The 19506-nt window shown below is 48.2% G+C and overlaps 1 pseudogene; it reads left to right on the forward strand.

Annotated features, from left to right (window-relative positions):
• The first annotated feature begins 13005 nt into the window (after positions 1 to 13005).
• LOC118088422 (ferritin heavy chain A pseudogene) lies at positions 13006 to 13528 on the forward strand (annotated as a pseudogene).
• Positions 13529 to 19506: the final 5978 nt, after the last annotated feature.

A 19506-nucleotide genomic window follows, 5' to 3' on the forward strand; every position in this document is an offset into this window, starting at 1 on the left:
CTGCAGAGCTGGCGGGGGGGTCTTCCTGCTGGTTGCCTCAGCTCTTTCCTAGATCTCAAACCTGCATCTCTCACCATCCCCAGGGCTACGATGGCAAATGAGATGATGAACCCAGCAAGTGTGAGTAGAAATTCCCTTTGGGGGTTCATTGCGGGAGGTCACACCAGATTCTCAGACTTTTTTTCAGTAATGCATTTCCGGGGCTGTGGCAGGTGGCAGAAGAAAGCCAGCGATAAATCCCATGGAACAAGTGAAGTTCACTCAGCAAAACAAGGTCTGCTTAGGAATGCAAGGCCTAATGGCAGCAGCAACTCCTCTCGGTAGGTCTTGTCCTGTCCTCGTGGGACAGTTGAGGAGACTGAAGGTCTCCATCTTCCCACAGCTGCCTAAGTCTCCTCCTCTCCTAGGTTCTTCCCAAAGGATCTGAGACTATGTTGACAAACCTGTCTTTGCTTCTCCTCCCCTGTTCCTGAGAGTCCAGTGGCGAGGGCAGCTTGCCTCAGCAGGAGGGGGGCACACCCATGCCTCATCGCCAGCCAGCTTCTTGGCTTCCCTTCTCCTGCTTCCGCTTCTGTATCTCATTCTGGACTACTCTCTGCCACAGATGCTCCCTGCTCACTAAGCCCTGTTGCCTCTTCAGCTTCTGACACCTCCTCCTCTCAGTCTACTCCCTCTTCTCCCTCCGACAACTCAACGTCATCCCGCCAGCAATCCCCTGGCTCTGAACCTCCTTCTCTTGAGGTCCCCCAGCTGCTACCTCCCAACACTCCTCTGCATCTCACCAGCCAGGGGCTCTGAAGAGTGTTTAGCGAAGGCAGGGGGCCAAGGGAATGGCTTAGAAGAGGGGATCAGTGATTTATGGGGTTTGCTGCCACCTGCAAGGCAGGAGCCAGGGAAAGGGAAAGAGGAAGAGTCAGGGTGCTCCAAGACAGAGGAAGACCCGCAGGATGTAGGGGAACAGGAATAGCCTGTTCCGCAACAGGGGAGTCAGTAGGCTCCCCACCTCCCCCTGCCCCTCTGCCTCCTAGAACCCGGAGGGGCTTGAAGTAGGAAGGGCAGCATGTTCCCCCCTCCTCCTGTAATCCCAGCAACAACAACCTTGTGAGGTAGGTTAGTCTGAGAGGCAGCAACTGGCCAAAGGTCACCCAGCGAGCTTCATGGCTGAGTGGGGATTTGAACCCTGGTCTCTCAGGTCCTGGTCAGACACTCTCACCGCTTACACCACCCTGGCTCACTTCTCTCATTTGAGAACTTCGCGATTTATGCTTTAGTTGAGATTCCTGCATTGCAGGGGGTGGAGTAGATGGCCCTTGGGGTCCCTTCCAACTCTGTGATTCAAGCTACAAGAGGAAAACAGGTCTAGAAATCAAGCTTCAAAATAATAATAATAATAATAATAATAATAATAATAATAATAATAATAACTGGGGTGGAGAAAAAGGCTTGTCAGTGAGTTGGGAGGTGGGATTGAAAAGGCAGGTGCTGCTTGGCTAAGAAAGATTTTGGGGGAACCAGCTTCAGTCTTATGCCCAATTTCTGCACAAGTAAACATGATATTTCTTACTTTTTGGTGGCAGAGGAGAGAATGGAGGGTGGCTCTCACCCTTCCCTGCACCGCCAGCTCCATCCTGCTGCGCTGAGCACCAGCGGCTGGAAGGAGGGAGGGCACATTCTAGCTAAAAATACCAACTTAAAAGCAATGCAGTAAGCCTGTCCCTCTGTTACTATGGTCTCCCTCAAGTGCTATCTGCCCTTTCGGAGACAGGTAACGCAGAAACAAAGGAGCGGAAAGCTGCCTTCAAAAGAAAAGAAAATGTGTTGTCTCTGGGAAAATGTATCCTAATTATGTCATTTTAAAAAAAATAAAATAAGAGTCTTCTTTGTTGTTTGTAATTTAGAAGCACAGCCACGCAAGGGGGCAAAGCTGCATTGCTTGAACTTCCAGAAAGATTGGATCTGGACCTCTTTCGTGGGCTGAGTGGTACAGTCCCTTGCAGAGTGGGACTGTACCACTCCAAGGGGTGGGAGACTGCCCTATGGACGTACCCCAGCCTGCTCCACCACGTGGATGAAAACAGTGGTGCAATGGGTGTGCTGCCAAGCCCAGTTCTGCAGCAAGGAGGGTCCCTCATCCAGCCTTTGGCCTAATTTCAAAAGCCCTCTGCAAACGAGCAATTGAGGCCTCTGTCAAGAACCAACAGTCCATCTGCCAGCAGCTCACTGGGCACGGATGAAGCAGGAGAGATGGAGGGCAGGTGTCAGAAAAACAGAGAGAAAGGGGAGGTGAGAACAAGAAAGCTAAAAAGAGACAAGGCAGTGACAGAAAGACAGAAGAGAGGCGGCAGACGGAGACAGGGGTGGCCTCACCCACTTTCGGCTCTGGCTTTACTCACCAAGGACTTCAGCACTGCGCCACCTCACATGCATAAATCTGTCACCAGAACCTTACCAGAACTTTCTAGAACATTCTGGTGCTTTAGCTGTCTCTAAGCTTCTCAAATGACAGCTGGTGTTTCCCAGTCTGTGTATTATCTGAACTTCAAGGCCGCTGCTCCGGGACAGAGTATATCTGATGCCTGCTGAGCAGTTCTGTTATTCTGTCTTCCTCTTCTTCTTCTTCTTCTTCTTCTTCTTCTTCTTCTTCTTCTTCTTCTTCTTCTTCTTCCTCTTCTTCTTCTTCTTCTTCTTCTTCTTCTTCTTCTTCTTCTTCTTCTTCTTCTTCTTCTTCTTCTTCTTCTTCTTCTCCTCCTCCTCCTCCTCCTCCTCCTCCTCCTCCTCCTCCTCCTCCTTCTGCATTCTACATCTCTTCCTTTCGTTTGCAATATTTTTATCCTGTGTATCGCTGGATATTTTATCCTGTATTGCTGGAAACCGGATTTGCTCTCAGGAGCCAAGTTTTGAACCTGATGAAATTCAGCAAGAACTGCATGCTTTGAAACCTCAGTATACAGTTACTGAAGGGACACGGGTGGCACTGTGGGTTAAACCGCAGAGCCTAGGGCTTGCCGATCACAAGGTCGGCAGTTTGAATCCCCACAACGGGGTGAGCTCCCGTTGCTCGGTCCCAGCTCCTGCCAACCTAGCAGTTCGAAAGCACGTCAAAGTGCAAGTAGATAAATAGGGACCGCTCCGGCGGGAAGGTAAACGGCGTTTCCGTGCGCTGCTCTGGTTCGCCAGAAGCGGCTTAGTCATGCTGGCCACATGACCCGGAAGCTGTCTGCGGACAAACGGCGGCTCCCTCGGCCTATAGAGCGAGATGAGCGCCGCAACCCCAGAGGCAGACACGACTGGACCTGATGGTCAGGGGTCCCTTTACTTAAACAGTTACTGAAGAATTTACTTATGTCCGTGTGTGTGGTTTTTGAACTCATCCCGGTAATTGCTGTCCACGTGTCCAATATGCTTCTGCTACTCTGCTGATACATGGAGACGGGGGTATCTAGGGGTTTGGGGGGGGGAGGCGCCTTACCCCATCAATATCTCCAAGGCTGGCAGGGACTGGCAGGATGAGGTGGAAGGAAAAGCACGGAGGAAGAGAATTTGGATCCAGGCTCCTGGTGGTGATAAACCTGGTACACTTCAGAGAAGGTGGAGAGCTGGGAAGTACTGGAGGCTGGGAGCTTACACAGGGCAGGGAAAGGAACCATACTTGGCAGCTCCACCACAGAGGCACCCTGACAGCTTCTCTGCTGGCAGCCTGCAAGCCCCAGTCCCACTCCCAGAACAAGGTTTCTGTTGCATGTTGCCGAGCAGAGAGCCAGACAGTGAGTGTCCCTTGGGGCTTGCCGTAGACAGAGGGAAGGGCCTGACACAGAAGGATAGGGAGTGAAGGGAGAGTTACAACCCAGTATCACTTGGGACGTGGGTGGCGCTGTGGTCTAAACCACAGAGCCTAGGGCTTGCTGATCAGAAGGTTGGCGGTTCGAATCCCCGCAACACAAAAAGCAGGGACAATTTGTTGTTGACAAAGGACAGCTGGACATATAAAGGGCCCCCTTACCTTCAGGAGTTTAGAGCCTCATCAAACCTAAAACCGGCCCTGGTAAGGGGTTCCACAACTTACGGGCTGTCACAGCAAATGCCCTCTGTTGGAGGTTGATGGAAGAATTCTAGGACAGAGTAGCTGGGCTGCTCCCTCCATAACTCTTGCCATCTTCTCTCATGCTTCTTGAAAAAAAATGTATTGGATGCTTCCATTTAACTCACACAGCAATCGCAAGGCAAGAAAATTAAATACTATTAAGAAAGAATTGCCTGGCCTGGCAGGGGAGTGGGTAGCAGGAGTTGCTATTATTCCCAGAAGAATAATCTGCACCTAGAAATCTTGATTTCTGAGAACCTTTCTGTACTTGAAAAGTAAGACCACCTTTGGCTAAAGGTCTTTCATTTTAATCTGTGCCTGGGAATCTCAATTTCTAGGAATCACACTGTACTTTATTATCCAAGAACTAAGTGGGTGGCTTCGCGTTCATTAACACGATGTAGGATTAAGCATCCATGGCAAAATTGTTGTTTTCTACTACTGCTTTCCTCTTTACCTTGCATTTCTGTGTTTTGAAAAGAGACTGGGTGAAATGTTGCACTTTCTTTCCCTTCTGGGAAATGCTACGTTTTGCGTCCACAGTTGCATCTCTACCTGCCTCATACCTGAGATCAAATATGGTGCCAGGTGTAGGATGAGAGGGGTGTGGTCTGGCGGAACAAAAAAGCAGATGCCAGCTGAGCCAAATTTGGCCCATGGACCAGAGCTTCTCCGCTCCTAGTCTTAGCCTTTGCTCTGGGCTGAATTACTTCCTTTAAAAAGTTTCTTCCAAATACAGTGGTGCCTTAGTTTATGAATTTAATCCATTCCAGAAGTCCGTTCTTAAACCAAAGCGTTCTTAAACCAAGGCGTGCTTTTCCATAGCAGTAGGGGACTCAATTTACAAATGGAACACCAGGGCCGTCTTAAGCGCCCCTGGCGCGGTGGTGCGGCGGGTCCCTTCGGCGCCCCCCCCTGTTTCGCAGCGCAGCTGCCACAGGCGCTGCTGCATGGCGGGCGGGCAGGCACAGTGCGGTTGCCGTGGACGCAGCTGCGCGGCGGACTGGCCGGCCAGCGGGCGGGCGGGCGCAGCTTGCGGCGCTCCGCTGATGGGCCGGCGCCGTAGTGCCCTGCGCCGCCCAGCTTGGCCGTAGGGCCGGCCCTGTGGAACACACTCAACAGGAAGTAGAACATGTTCTCCTTCCAAGACAAAGTTCACAAACCAAAACACCTACTTCCAGGTTTGCAGCATTCTTAATCCAAGTTGTTCATAAACTAAGCTGTTCTTAAACCAAGGTACCACTGTACAGGCAAGGAGCCTTAAGCAGACTGGAAGGAAAAGGGGGCATCACTTAGAAAACCATCCTAACATCATTAACAATCAGCAGTCCTTTTAAAGGCAGCTAATTACTCCAGTAATGATTTCTTGAATGAATCATAAAAGGCCATTGCCATAAAGTGACCACCAATGAAAACAAACTAATCCGGCTATACCATGGCTCCAAGACAAGCATTAGAGAAGGATGAGCTATAGGGAGAATTTGGAGAGGGTTTCTGAGGAGGGAGGAGATGGAACCAGGACATGAGTCATACTTTGCATTATAGTACGTGGCTCTGAAGCTAGTTTGGCAAAAAGATGCCTTGAAGGCAAATCTTCCCTAGAAGCATGTCAGCTCTGCCGGCAATGGCTTCTTCCACGGGATCCTCATAACTGTCATTGGAATATCCCTTCATGGATCAATGCCTTGTCATGGTGAAGGGGCTTGAATAACTCAGAGAAGCTATGAGCTATGCCATGCAGGGCCACCCAAGATGGACAGGTCATAGCGGAGAGTTTTGACTAAACGTGATCCACCTGGAGAAGGAACTGGCAAGCCACTCCAGTATCCCTGCCAAGAAAACTCCATGGACAAAGACAACAGGCATATAAAAGTTATGATGCTGGAAGATGAGCCCCTCAGGTCGGAAGGCGTCCAACATGCTACTGAGGAAGAGCGGAGGACAAGTACAAGTAGATTCAGAGCTGACGAAGCGGCTGGGCCAAAGCCGAAAGGTCGCTCAGTTGCGGGTATGCCTGGAAGCGGAAGGAAAGTCCAATGCTGTAAAGAAAAATATTGCATAGGAACCTGGAATGTAAGAACCATGGATAATGGTAAGCTGGATGTGGTCAAAAATGAGATGGCAAGAATAAATATTGACATCCTGGGCATCAGTGAACTAAAATGGAAGGGAATGGGCGAATTCAGTTCGGATGACTATCATATCTACTACTGTGGGCAAGAATCCCGTAGAAGAAATGGAGTGGCCCTCATAGTCAACAAAAGAGTGGCAAAAGCTGTAATGGGATGCAATCTCAAAAATGACAGAATGATCTCGATACGAATCCAAGGCAGACCTTTTAACAAAACAAGACAGGAGTGCCTGGTGTGCTATGGTCCATGGGGTCATGAAGAGTCAGACACAACTAAACGACTAAACAACAACAAGTTCATTGTCCCTCACAAACATATAGGTCTCAATAAGAGATCCCATCTATAGTAGGGACGCGGGTGGCGCTGTGGTCTAAACCACTGAGCGTCTTGGGCTTGCCGATCAGAAGGTCAGCACTTCGAATCCCCGCAACGGGGTGAGCGCCCGTTGCTCTGTCCCAGCTCCTGCCAGACTAGCAGTTCGAATGCACACCAGTGCAAGTAGATAAACAGGTACCGCTGCGGCGGGAAGGTAAACAGCATTTCTGTGCGCTCTGGTTTCCGTCACGGTGTCCTGTTGCGCCAGAAGCGGTTTAGTCATGCTGGCCACATGACCTGGAAAGCTGTCTGTGGACAAGCAGTGGCACCCTTGGCCTGAAAGCGAGATGAGCAGTGCAACCCCATAGTCGCCTTTGACTGGACTTAACCGTCCAGGGGTTCTTTACCTTTTTTTACCTATATGGAGCCATCGTGCTTGGTCCGGAAGCTGCCATTTGTTCAGTTTACCAGTGAGATCTCCTGTAATACCCGTTCCACTTTAGGAAAATCTTAATTGTTTCATGTGACAGTACCTAGCCTTTGGAACTCCCTGCCTATTGAGATCAAACTGGCACCTTCACTGCACTCTTTTCGGATGCCTGGTAAAAACATTCCTGTTCAGACAAGCCCACCCGGATGTTTAGAAAGCAAAGATAATTTTAATCTGTTTTGGCATTTTAACTTTTGTATGTTTTAAAGTAGGGTTGTAATTTTCTCTGGATTCTTCTGTTTTATCTTTTGTAAACAGTTGCAAGGTTCTTTTTTTCTTTCAATCAAGCAGTGTATGAATTTTATGAAATAAACAAATAAACAAATATAAAGGCGAACTTACCTAATTCATGCTTTCCGAAACATGATCCAAAACACAGCTGTCTGTATTCTACAATACCTGTATTCTACAATAGAGTACTAAATGCAAGGAATGTGTACAAAAATCCACATAAGGGAGTAAAATGTGGATGGAAATGGGTATATTCGTGAAAATAACACACACAAATGTGTCCTATTAGGGGATTTTTTTGGGGGGGAACAGTCCTTATGAGACAAAATGCCATGCAAACACGTAAAAGGAGGCTTCTGGACTATCCTGATGAATTTTCATGAGGCCTTAAAAAAACACAAACTTGTCCCTAGCAGAGAAAAATGGCAAGCTAAGCTGATGGACTGTGCTGAAATGGCAAAGCTGACTGGAAAACTCAGGAACCAAGAGGACAAAAACTTTTTTTAAAGAATGGGGGGAAATTATAAGTTATCTAGGAAGCCGCTGTAAGCAGATGGAAACGTTCACAGGATTTAATTCCACTTGTAACGTAACAAATACCATGGATAATATGGGTTGATATAAAATTTAGAGTATGGAACAGGGGTCAGCAAACTTTTTCAGCAGGGGGCCGGTCCACTGTCCCTCAGACCTTGGGGGGGGCGGACTATATTTTTTGGGGGGAGAATGAATTTACTGTCCCTCAGACCTTGGGGGGGTGGACTATATTTTTGGGGGGGAGAACGAATTTATATGCCCCACAAATAACCCAGAGATGCATTTTAAATAAAAGCACACATTCTACTCATGTAAAAACACACTGATTCCCGGACCATGTGCGGGGCGGATTGAGAAGGCGATTGGGCGAGATCCGGACCCTGGGTCTTAGTTTGCCTACCCATGGTATGGAAGAATATGCAGTTGTAAATGTTGAGAACCCCATAGAGGGCTTGGGGTGGAGTTGTGAGATTCAGCGTAATCTCTATATGTGGATATGTATTTGGACTGTTATAATTTTTTATTTGTAAAATCAAATAAAAATGATTTTTAAAAAATAAAAAAACACCATGAATTCATGTGGAAACATGGAAAACTGAACTTGAGTTTGGGAGAATGTGAAAGTTAAAGAAAGGGCAGTGGGCCTTTCTTTAAATGGCCCATCCTTAGCTGCCACAGCTTCTAGATCAGGCATCCCCAAACTTCGGCCCTCCAGATGTCTTGGACTACAATTCCCATCTTCCCCAACCACTGGTCCTGTTAGCTAGGGATCATGGGAGTTGTAGGCCAAAACATCTGGAGGGCCACAGTTTGGGGGTGCCTGGTCTAGATGATGCTGGTCTCCCCCATTGCTGACCGTTGGCTGTGCTGGCTGTGGGGTAGATGGAACTTGGAGAGCAACAACCTATTGAAGGCACCGTGCTGGCTGCCCTTAGTATCACATCATATTGGTTGTTTATATTATTCTAGGAGATAGGCACATTTATTGACAAGGAGGTAGGCAATCTGTAAAGCCCATTTTTGGTGAAAATGCCACTGTCACTTTGCAGGATTGCAGCCTGGCCACAAAACTGGTGGAACCAGTTTAGGGGGGACCTAAATGAATGCTGGTGTGAAAAACAATTCCAAATAAGAGACAGGGAGGACTCTGCAATTACAGTTTAAAAAGGGGGGGGTTAAGTAAGTGCTTCCAAGGGCTGGGGTTGCATAAGAGATAATGGAGTTATGGAGTGGCAGAAAATGGTTGTGGAGAGGATGGAACAGCCAAAATGATACATTCTTTTCCTATATAGCATGAACCGGAATTGAACGCTCTCCCAAAATCTAGGCTCTGCCCAGTACAGTGGAACCTTGGCTCTTGAATGCCTTGGGAGCCAAACGTTCCAGCTCCTGAACAAACGGAAACTGGAAGCCATTGTTCCATTTTTCAAACGTTCTTTGGAAGCCGAACACCCCGTGTGGCTTCCACGGCATCTGATTGGCTGCAGGAAGCTGCTACAGCCAATCAGAAGCCACACCTTGGTTCCCAAACTGTTTCGGGAATCGAACAGACTCCCGGAACAGATTAAGTTCAGGAACCAAGGTTCCATTGTAATGTATTACTGGACAAAGTCTGACCAACTGGGAATTCCCTACCCATTCTTCATATTTATTTCATTTCTGCTATATCTCACATTTAGATCTTTAAAAAAGATATTCTGAGTCAGTACCAGTCCAACGATTCCTTCCTTCTCTTCGCTCTTGCATCCTCCATTCTTGGCGCATCAAATTGTATACATATATATACCCTGCTTAAGTCTCTGCGTTGCATGGCGATGCTAATGACAGACAATTGCGAGCCTTTGGCTTCTGCACAAGGGATGAGGTCATCCTGTGGCGTTTTTCCATTTCACCCCCAGCTACTGCGGCCTGCTCCATTAGGGATGGGCTCCAGGCAGTGATTTGACACAGGAGGGGTGTCAGAAGGAAATGAGATGAAGCATGACTCGGAGCATTAATTTAGCGGCCTGCTGGCTGCCTGCCTGCCTGCCTCATTGCAATCAAAGGTGTCATGAATGGCAATGGCAGACCCTGCGTACTGGAAGGAACCAAGGGTTTCTGACCCCGTCCTCCCTAAAACCAACGTATGGGTCGATCAGGAATGACAGAGGTGCAGATCTCAGCACATAGGGACAAGCCTAAGATATCCAGACCCACAAGCCCATCCGGATCCTCAGCACACTATTCTCAGCTTCCCCAGAAGGAAGGGACACAGGATCGTACTAAACAGCTGCAACCCTGGAGAAAACGCTAACAATTTGGAGTCCCTTTTGCTGACTTGGTTCTGGCTGGATCTCCTTGCTAAACAGAAGCAGCTGTTCCTGATGCTAATTCACTGTTTAATGACAGCTAATTAGCCTGAGTAAAGTTCAGGATAGTGAGTACATTTCCTCCCGGCTCTCCCAGTTCCCTCTCAATGCCCACCTTCTGCCATGCTCTCTTCCTGTCACAGTGAGTTCTGACATTCCATCTGTAAGGGAACTGGAAGTCAAAGCCAGAGGCGGAGCTAGCTGCTCCAGCACCCGGAGCGGCGCACATGCTGTGCCCCCAGGGGCGGGGCCATGGGGGCGGTGCAAGCATCCCACGGGGGTCAGCGTCCCAGGGGGGCGCCGTGGCAAGCTTCCCGGGGGCGAGAGGCACATGGGGGCGGAGCGAGCCACCCATGGCGACCTGCTTCCTGGGCGAGGAGGAAGGGAGCCGAGCCGCTTTGCCAGCAGCCTTCCACCCTTCGCTCTTCCTTTTGACAGCTCAGGGGAGGCTCCCCCTCCAGGAAGCAGCCCGGGAGTGGGGGGCAACGGCGCACCGCCCACCCACAACTCCCAAGCCTCCCTGAACTGTCAAAACGAATGGGGAAGGGGGTAAGGCCGCCAGCACGGCGGTGCAGCTCCGCCCCTTCCTCCGATCGCTCGGGGTAGGCTTGGGAGTCACGGGCAGGCAACGTGCTGAATGTCATCCCCCCTCGGTGATGACACCCAGGGCGAACCACCCCCACCGCCCCCCTTCCTCCGACCCTGATTACAGCTTTGCTTCTCTGTTGTCTTTTACTTCTCCATGAGTAACTGGGGCATGTCAACACCTAGAATTTCTTGCACAAGTACGTATTTTTTGCTTCATAAGATGCACCTGACCATAGGACGCAATTAGTTTTTAGAGGGGGGGGAAATAAGAAAAAAAATATTCTGTATCAATGTCGCTGGGAGCGGCAGCAGCGGAGGGAGGAGCAGCCCGCTTTTCGGACTGCTCATCCCTCCGCCGCTGCTGGGAGCCATGGATCCGGCGGCAGAGGCCTCCCTCCGCTCGAGGGATCCTGCTGCCATCCAGTGCTTTCGCTCCATAAGACACACAGGCGTCTTATGGGACGTTTTTAGGAGGGGAAAAGTGAGTCTTATGGAGTGAAAAATACAGTGGGTTTCTCTCTTTTGCACCACAACACAAGAAGCTCCCTTATGTGAGATCATTGGACTCTACATCAGAGCTCTCTGCCTGGACCTCAAGCCACTGAGAATCAAGTTTGCTGCTCCTTGTTTAGCTCCACCCCTTCATCTGCATATCCACACCCTGCTTTCGGTCAGAGATGTTTGAGCATTGCTTTTCTGCATATAAATCCTGGGCTCTGCACTCCCCTGGTAGAGGAAAGGCATGTAATTCTCAAACGAAAAACATCAACGTTCTGACTAGAAAGATCTTGTTTTTTAGCAAACAGAAACCCCACCAAAACCAAAACGGAATGACCAGAATGAGAATGAGCTGGTCTTTGAGAAAGCTGCAAATGAGTAAATAAACCATCTCTTCTTCCTCTATAATTTTCATAACTGCAACTTGTAATTTAAAACAGAAAGAAGACACTGGATTTCAGAAACAGCAGTGGTTCTCTGTGCTTTGTTTCTGAAAGAGTGGCTGAGTGTTGGAGCAAACAGAAAAATTAATAATAGATTTTAGTAGGTTATGTTTATTTACTTATTATTTATTTATTCTATCAATCTTTAATTGCTTTCAATTATATATTTTTTCTGTGTTTTTAGCTGTTCTTATATTTATCTGTAAGCCAACCTGGGACAGCTTTTGAACATGGAATGAGCAGGGTGAGCCCCCAATTTGTCTTTTGCCTTGGAAAGGGCTTGGATTGGCCTGGGAAGGATGAGCAGAAGCTTATGCATTGCAGATTATGATACAAGGCATTTTTTAATACAGATGGTGAGAAGGGAACGGCCTGCAGGAGCCTGAATCGCTGAAGGGCTGTGACTCCAATGAAACAAAACCACTGAAGTGTTTGGGAAGCCCTGGATCGAAAACATCACCACTAGGAGGCAGTCTGAATGCAGTTATAAAGAACTCTTTCTCCTTAAGGACCAGCAAGGCAAATAAGCAAAATTTTAATCTATTGCCTCCTTGTCAAACCAAGCCTCTCTTTTTTGTGAAATTGGCTGTGGGTAGAAATGGAGGCAGTGAGAGATTTTACTTTCTTGGGCTCCTTGATTACTGCAGATGGTGACAGCAGTCACGAAATTAAAAGACGGCTGCTTCTTGGGAGAAAAGCAATGACAAACCTAGACAGCATCTTAAAAAGCAGAGACATCACCTTGCCGACAAAGGTCCGTATAGTTAAAGCTATGGTTTTCCCAGTAGTGATGTATGGAAGTGAGAGTTGGACCATAAAGAAGGCTGATCACCGAAGAATTGATGCTTTTGAATTATGGTGCTGGAGGAGGCTCTTGAGAGTCCCATGGACTGCAAGACGATCAAACCTATCCATTCTGAAGGAAATCAGCCCTGAGTGCTCACTGGAAGGACAGATCCTGAAGCTGAGGCTCCAATACTTTGGCCACCTCATGAGAAGAGAAGACTCACTGGGAAAGACCCTGATGTTGGGAAAGATTGAGGGCACTAGGAGAAGGGGACGGCAGAGGACGAGATGGTTGGACAGTGTTTTCGAAGCTACGAACATGAGTTTGACCAAACTGCGGGAGGCAGGGGAAGACAGGAGTGCCTGCCGTGCTCTGGTCCATGGGGTCACGAAAAGTCGGACTAAACGACTAAACAACAACAACACTGGTAGCGACTCAGTTGACAATGCACAATCAGGGAACTTCAGAGTGTGCTCACAATTGTGCATTGGCAAGGGGAAGAAAGCTTGTGTTGCTGTTTGTTGTTGCGTTGATTGTGCTTGCTGCAACGCAAAGATGGTGTCTCAGGTGTGCCAGAACTTCCATGCTGACTGCCAAGCTGCTGTAAACCAAATGATTAACCTGGAGCTCCATGCTAGCTATGTCTACCTGTCCATGTCCTACCACTTTGACCATGATGATGTTGCCTTGCACCACATGGCCAAGTTCCTGAAAGAGCAATCCCAGGAAGAGAGGCAGCATGCAGAGAAATTCCTGCAGTACCAGAACACGCGTCCTGCTGAAGGGCATCAAGAAGCCAGAGAAGGATGAGTGGGGAAGCAGCCTGGATGCCCTGCAGTCTGCTCTGGAGCTGGAGAAGGTGGTGAACCAGGCCCTGCTGGATCTGCACAAGCTCGCAACGGAGAAGGGAGACCCTCATTGGTGTGACTTCGTGGAGACGGAATACCTGGAAGAGCAGGTGAAGGCCATCAAGCTGCTTGGAGACCACCTCACGAACCTGAGGCACCTGGGGGTGCCCCAGAATGGCACGGGAGATTACCTCTTTGACAAGCGAGAGAGCAGATGTGCGGCATCTTAAAATGTGATAGCTAATGATGGTGTTAAAAATAATAAATTATTGTCCTAAATGCAATGCCTGCTGCTTTGGGAACCCCTTGCACAGTTGATGCCTGCAAACAGCAGGCTTTGGCTGCAATGCCCATCAGCTGATATGCAGCGGTGGAAGAAGCCTCTTGGGCATCTGGGGTGCCACCCATCCAGTGGCGTCCATATGGATTGGACGGGGTGCAAAGCGCCCATAAGGAGGGGTGGGGTGTGCGGCACCCGTAGGGGTGGGGCGGGGCGCTTTAGCCGTCTTACAGCTGGGGGGACGCAGTGGACAGACAGCGTGGAGCCTGCAGGCGCCCAAGTGCATGGCTCAGGCGTGCTGCAGGCCCAGCAGTTAGTGCTGACCGCCATTTTGTCACCCCCCTCAGTGGAGACACCCGGGGTGGTCTGCCCCCATCCACCCACTTGCTACGCCCCTGCTGATATGAGAGGGAAACCACACTGGATTGCCTGCAAAGGGCTTGCAAACCAGCTGTTGGGCACTTCGGAACCTCTGTGTAAAGGATTTTAATTGGTGGGTGGAACCTACCGGTCAATCATGCCTCAATGTCACCATGTGATTTAGCAGGTGTGTTCTCCCACCTACCTGCCAATGTCGGCCCACAGCTGGGGACAGATAAGGATCTGGCCCGTGAAGCCGAAAGATTTCCCCACCCCGGTCCTAAATTTCCAACTGCTGCAAATTCTGGACAGATTTATAATAATATATAATAATAATAATTTATTACTTATACCCCCGCCATCTGGCTGGGTTTCCCCAGCCACTCTGGGCGGCTTACAACAGAAAAATAAAACACAGTAATCTATTAAACATTAAAAGCCTAACTGAACAGGGCTGCCTTCAGATGTCTTCTAAAAATCTGGTAGCTGTTTTTCTCTTTGACATCTGATGGGAGGGTGTTCCACAGGGCAGGCGCCACCACCGAGAAGGCCCTCTGCCTGGTTCCCTGCAACTTGGCTTCTCGCAATGAGGGAACCATCAGAAGGCCCTCGGTATTGGACCTCCATGTCCGGGCAGAACGATGGGGGTGGAGACGCTCCTTCAGGTATACTGGACCAAGGCCATTTAGGGCTTTAAAGGTCAGCACCAACACTTTGAACTGTGCTCGGAAACGTACTGGGAGCCAATGTAGATCTTTCAAGACCGGTGTTATGTGGTCTCGGTGGCCGCTCCCAGTCACCAGTCTAGCTGCCGCATTCTGGATTAGTTGTAGTTTCCGGGTCACCTTCAAAGGTAGCCTCACCTAGAGCGCATTGCAGTAGTCCAAGCAGGAGATAACCAGAGCATGCACCACTCTGGCGAGACAGAGATTTACCACTAGTCTGATGTTCCTGCAAATGTGCAGGACCTGGGGGCTGCCTGCTGGTGAATTCTACGTTTCAGATCATCCCATGGAGCCTCACAGTTCCCAAACAGATAGTTTGGAGAATGTGAAGCTGGTCGGTCGGCTATAATTAGAAATAGCTTTGGTTTCCCACTGGCAAATCGTGCAAGAAGTTGGCTCTTGGCTGGGAGATATTTGGACCCGATGTGGAGTTGCTTGTTTATTTTTGTTCTCCTCTTTTGAGAATGTAAACCTCGCTTTGTTGGATCAGGCCAAAGCTCCAGCATTCCATTTCAAAAGGCAGTGGGCCAAACCTTCTTGGGTCTTTAACAGCAAGATCTGTCTCCTTGGCAAAGGGCAAGGCTGGCATCAAAGTGTAGCATTTGGGGGCATCTGCCAAGCTCCCTTGCCCCAACTCCCAGAGCCCTAGCTCTCATGACTGCAAAATCGGAGTATGGAAGCAGTGACGAGAGAGCGGTGAAGAAGATGCATTCTCCCTTTGTCTTGTCCCCTCCAAAGGGGTCCAAAGTGGCTTTAGGCCAGTGATGGCGAACCTATGACACGCGTGCCAGATGTGACACGCAGAGCCCTCACTGCTGGCACGCGCCCCATTGGCCCATTCGCGCTGTTGTTGTTGCCCCCCCCATTTGTTCTCCCGCTCCTCTTCACGCTACAGCTTGTCTCCACTGTTAAAACCCGGATCCTTTTTTGTTCTTGTTGTTGCGGTAGCCAGAGATTTGTTTTTAACCCTTTCTGTGTTTTTTTTCTGGTGCTTTGGCAGACTATGATTGAGTGTAACAGCGTTTGTTTTTTAACCCGTTCTGTGCTGGGTTTTTTGGTGCTTTGGCAGACTATGTCTGTGCTGTGTGTTAGTTCCAGTGAAGGTAGTATTTGCCATTTATTTCTGTTCTCTTCCCCCCCCCAAAAAAAAGCACAGCAGCTTTGGGGTATCCCCCCAAAAAAAGCAAAGCAACTTTTGCACCCCCCCAAAAAACCTCCAAAACTTTGGTTAGCAGCTTCCCCCCAAAATGCTCAACAACTCTGGGCACTTTGTGATAAATACTGTACTGTATATTCCTGCGTATAAGACTACTTTTTATCCCAGGAAAATCTTCTCAAAAGTTGGGGGTCGTCTTATACGCCCAGTCATCTTATATGCCGGAATATATGGTAAGGGGTTTTTGGTTTGGTTTGGTTAAATAATTAGTTTTTGGTTTATTAAATACAGTTATATATTACAATTATACATTTTTGTTATTTAAACTCTAAATATCGCGAAATTATGGTTTTTTTTCTCATAGTGACACACCACCCGAGTTATGCTCGGCTTTTTTGGCGAATTTTGACACACCAAGCTCAAAAGGTTGCCCATCACTGTTTTAGGCAGAGGTGGATCGGCCGTGGAGACAGTAGCAAGGAGAAGATGGGTCTACTTGGAGAAGGCTGCACTAAACAATGATTTAGCATCCCTTCCCAGTGCAGCTATGTTTTTATTATTTATGCATTCTGTAAATGGAGATACGTATTGTTCTAGATTTGAGGGGGATCCACCCCTCGCCAAAGAAAATCCTAGAAATAAATAAATGGCAGGATTTGTATTAATGGGGTTATGGAGGAAGGTACAAGCTGCAGAACTGTGCCAGACAAGGAATCCCTGGGCTCTCTTATGCAAACCAGCAAATCTGTTAAAATGACAAAAGGGGTTGATGGGCCATGTGAGAGTAGGGTTGCCATAAGTCCAGAAATTCCTGAACGTACCTGGAATACTGCAGTCGGAAGCAGGGTCGGCAAATCGGCAAAAATGTTTGGGGAAATCCAGATGTATGGCAACCCATGTCGGCAGTGTCGTTTTTGCAGATTTCCCTGAAAGATAGCTCAAAAGCATCTCCTCCCATCCCATTTTTCACTTTTTGAAATATGGCAACCCTATCTGAGAGGACTCCCTTTGGCTTGGTAGACAGATGTTGCCAATGTGATAGGGTGTATGTTTGAAGTGACAGGAAAAGAAAGTTTTAAGCAAGGTGTTCCGGGAAGAAGATGGAAGAAAGACTGGGCTCCATCTTGGGCCGGTTGGCTGAAGGCTGGCTGGGAGAGATGCCTTGGACTCCATGGCTGTGGGGTACAAGCCCCTCTTGAAATGACCATGCGGTAAGATCTTGACTCCCTCCATGCAGACTGAAGGTGTCAACAGGTGAATAAACCATATTTCTTAATGCTACAGCAGTCTCCGCATGTCTCAATTCTCCAAGTGAGTTTCTGGGCGAGTGCCTGGAACCCCCTGGGGTCTTGGCAGAGAGTGGGGTTGGCACCCAACTTTTGTTACAATATAAACCCTTTGCAGGATCCCTTCGATATGGACTGGCCACCCCACACCTCACAGAAGGCATGGATCACCTTCACAACGGCAGTGTCCTCTAGATGCTTACCCCTGATGGAGCAATTATGTAGCAGAAAGTGAGAGTGTGTACTCAAGAATCCCGTTGTCCTGAGGAATGAACCTGCCCTTAGTTCCAGGTGGCCACAGCCATTGAGAATCCAGCTTGCTCCAATCTGCACAGTCTCCCTGTATATCTACATTGTGCTATCCTGCCCGCTACTTCTTGGTCACACAGGAGTGTGACAGAATGTCTGGAGTGGCTTTTTGTCTGAGAGCAAGAGAACAATAGTAACAGTGTCACTGAATGGCAAAGGATGAGTAGAAGCATCTTTGGATTCTTCTTCTGATGAGGCTTCGGGTATTAACGTTGCGTCTCATCTTCAGATCCTCCAAAGTCTGCTAAGTTCATCGGGGAATTGCTAATCAGCCAGCCTCGTTTGACTTGAATCCCACTGCTGCTAAAAACTGTGAATTAACAGCGCTCATCAGTGTCAATATTTGAGATAAATCAGCTCAAGCTGTTAAACTGACTTTCAAGGTTGAACAACAGACTCTGTGTGTTGAAATCCAATATGAAAACGGTAGCTGGGGCTTGACTCATCTTGTCTAACGCATTGCAGTAAATTTCAAATCCAGGAAATTGAGCTGATTTGAATGAGACTGAGGGTGCATTCAGATGGGATGGTTAAAAGAGGAATAGCCAAAATCGTGGAGGAGAGGGCTATTGAAAGCTACTAGCCATGATGGCTGTGCTCTGCTTCCACGATCAGAGGAAGAAATGCTTCTGGATGCAAGTTGCTGGAAGCGAGAGTGCTTGCGTTCTTGTGCTCAAATCCTGCTTGCTGATCCCCCACAGGCACCTGGTTGTGAGAATGTTCTTTTTTAAAAAAAAAAATATTTTTATTAATTTTCCAATTAAAACCAATTATATCACATTCAATATTTCAAATTATACACATATATATATCAATCAAACCGAATGTTATGCCAAATCATCTAAAGAATTTTTTATTTGGGTTCCCATGCTTCAAGAAATTGGGAATTCCTCGCAACTGTCCACTGCCGTCTTTTTTCTAAAGTTCAAATCGTCCTCCAAGTTCATAATAATCCAGATCTTCCCCTTACAGTCACATAGATGTTTTCCACTTTCATCCGATTGTTTCCCAGCTGCTGAGATAAATATCAAACAAAGTTTCACAGATGTTCTTTCTCCTGTGTGAGTTAATCAGTCCAGCCTCCCCATAAATCTTCTTAGTGGAGCTCCCTGTTGCGTCGAAGCAGTTCAAAGCAGCGCCATCTTAAAAAGCTCAAATCACTTTCGTTTTCTCTCATAGCCATGAAGATTTACAATCTTTATAGAATTTACAGCTTTTCCAGGCAGGAGACCCAAACATCAAACCATAAACTCTTGGTAAATTAATGGATCTCCTTGCCCTATAGCTGAACTTAGCTTCAGGTCGCTGCTCCAATTTAAGGTGCGTCACAGCTCATAAATCCTCCGAACGCGTCCAGAACTCCTTCCGTCTGACTAGGGGGGGGCTTTTCTCATCGGCAACTCCACATCTTTAAAAAATATGCTCAGTAACAACAGTTATAAAGTTCAACTCACACAGTCTTTTGCTTCTCTTTCACTCCAAACAAGCCAGGACATTGCGTCCGGGAAGGTACGAGGCAACATATATGAAGAAAAAATAAAAACTCACTTCCCTTATCGCTCCGTCCCCATCAATCCTTCTTCCAGATGCAGTACAATCTTTGACTCCTCTCCCTCAGCAGCATAAATTTCTCAGCAGTAAACAGCGCTTCTTCCCCTCCTTCTGAAGTATGTCCATAGATTTAAGCCTAATTATCTTCTTTAACCATGGAAATCCCCGCCATGCAGATTAGCGTCCGGGAGTCCTGGCCCTCGTAAGTGCTCAGCCCAAGCTCCCCCCACTCCAAAAACAGTCGGAGTGGGTCTGGGGGCATCGCGGGCCAGCGGCCCCTCTCCGTAACCCCCGGAGAGGGTAGGGGGTTGCCATTTACTCCCCTAGCAACCGCCAAATTCCTTACGAAGGTCAGAGAGATGGAAAACAGGTCCGCCATTCCTGCAGGCGGAAACCGGAACCTGGTTGTGAGAATGTTCAGGGTGGCAGGAGAGGATATATTGTTTATTAATATCCTTCCTAACTTGCGCTAGCAAGTTCCTTTACTTAGCAGAGTGCATTCCCCTTTACACAGCAGAAAACTAGTTGCAAACTTGTGTAA

The sequence above is a fragment of the Zootoca vivipara genome, chromosome 7 (assembly GCF_965207765.1).
Source record: "Zootoca vivipara chromosome 7, rZooViv2.hap1.1, whole genome shotgun sequence".
Classification (NCBI taxonomy): domain Eukaryota; kingdom Metazoa; phylum Chordata; class Lepidosauria; order Squamata; family Lacertidae; genus Zootoca; species Zootoca vivipara.